Source organism: Octodon degus, unplaced genomic scaffold, assembly GCF_000260255.1.
Source record: "Octodon degus isolate 3935 unplaced genomic scaffold, OctDeg1.0 scaffold00051, whole genome shotgun sequence".
Taxonomy (NCBI): Eukaryota; Metazoa; Chordata; class Mammalia; order Rodentia; family Octodontidae; genus Octodon; species Octodon degus.
Genome location: NW_004524627.1, coordinates 12,162,794 through 12,164,276, shown reverse-complemented (window position 1 = coordinate 12,164,276; position 1,483 = coordinate 12,162,794). Strand labels below are relative to the sequence as shown.

General features: G+C 49.2%; 1 pseudogene; it reads left to right on the top strand.

Moving 5' to 3' along the window:
- Nucleotides 1-699: 699 nt before the first annotated feature.
- On the top strand, nucleotides 700-1,248 carry LOC101566824 (annotated as a pseudogene).
- The last annotated feature ends 235 nt before the right edge of the window (nucleotides 1,249-1,483 follow it).

Genomic DNA, 1,483 nt, shown 5'->3' with positions numbered 1-1,483 from the left:
GGCTTTTCGGGGACATCTAGACTTAAACCATAACAGAATTTGAATAGGCATTTCTCCAAAGAAGATAGACAAATGTGTAACAAGTACATAAAGAATGCTCAACATTGCAAACCATAAGAGAAATGTAAATCCAAACTACAATGAGGTATTAACTCAAACTCATTAGGAAGGTTACTATGAAGAGAGCAAACCATAAAAAATATTGGCAAGGACAGGAAGAATTTGAAATTTTTGTGCACTTTTGGTGAGAATATAATGTGGCCCAGCAATTATGGAAAACTGTATGGTGTTCCTCAAACACACACACACACACACACACACACACACACACACACAAAAGTATCATATGATCTGGCAATCATACTATTTTTTTCAAAAAATATTTCATGGAGCTGTTTTTGTTAATATGATTATGCTTGAATTCTTATGGCAGTATTACTGGCATGGAAATAAAATTTTGGGATTACCAGGGATAGAAAAACTCATCCACGGTGCGCACCGATGCGCGGGGTCGGCGCTGCGGCCTGCTGGCCGTGGCCTGCTCCGCAAATGGGCTGTGCAGCCTAGCACTCCTGTCCCTACCGCCCGTGACCGCGTCGAGGCTCGCGAGGGGTCGCCGCCGAGCCGGTCCCGGCCGGTCCCAGCCGTCCGTCCGAAAGCTGAGCTGGGAGCGGGAGCGCCGCGCCCCTGCAGCTCTCCACCACCGCGGGCAGCATGGCAGCCATCCCCTTCAGCGGCTCGCTCGTGGCCACCCACGACTACTACCGGCGCCGCCTGGGATCTGCGTCCAGCAACAGCTCCTGCGGAAGTGCCGAGTACCCCGGGGAGGCCGTCCCCCACCCCCCGGGTCTCCCTAAATCCGACCCAGGTCACTGGTGGACCAGCTTCTTCTTTGGGAAGTCTACTGCCCCGTTCATGGCCACAGTTTTGGAGTCCCCAGAGCACCCGGAATCACCCCGGACTTCCAGCAGCATGGTCACTGGTGGCCTGGCTTCGGAAGCCACAGAGAAGCAGCCGCTGAGCCAGTCCAGCCAGGCCAACACCAGGCCCTCATCCTGACCTGGCTGTGCCACCAGCTGCGAGGCCGGAGCCCTGCCTACCTACCTACCCTGTGGACTTGGTAGGCAGCAGGGAGCCGACACACCAGAATGCTGGCTCCAGCAGAAGGCTAGAGACCTCTGCTCTCCGGGCTTCACTGAGCTCTCCTAACTCTCCTGACCAGCAGAAAATAAACTGCAAGCAGCCACAGTTCCCGAAAAAAAAAAAAAAGAAAAAAGAAAAACTCATCCACTATGTTAAACTAAATGATCTCTTTCAGATTCCATCCAAGTTTAAAATTCGACATTTCTTAGTTTATTGAAAAGAACAAAATGTAATATTTTTCCATTTTTTAAATATACTGTACAAACATACTTCTTGTTCTACAAACTTAAAGAAATAGTTTTCATAAAAACACAAAAACTATAAGGTTCAGAGAAAAAAT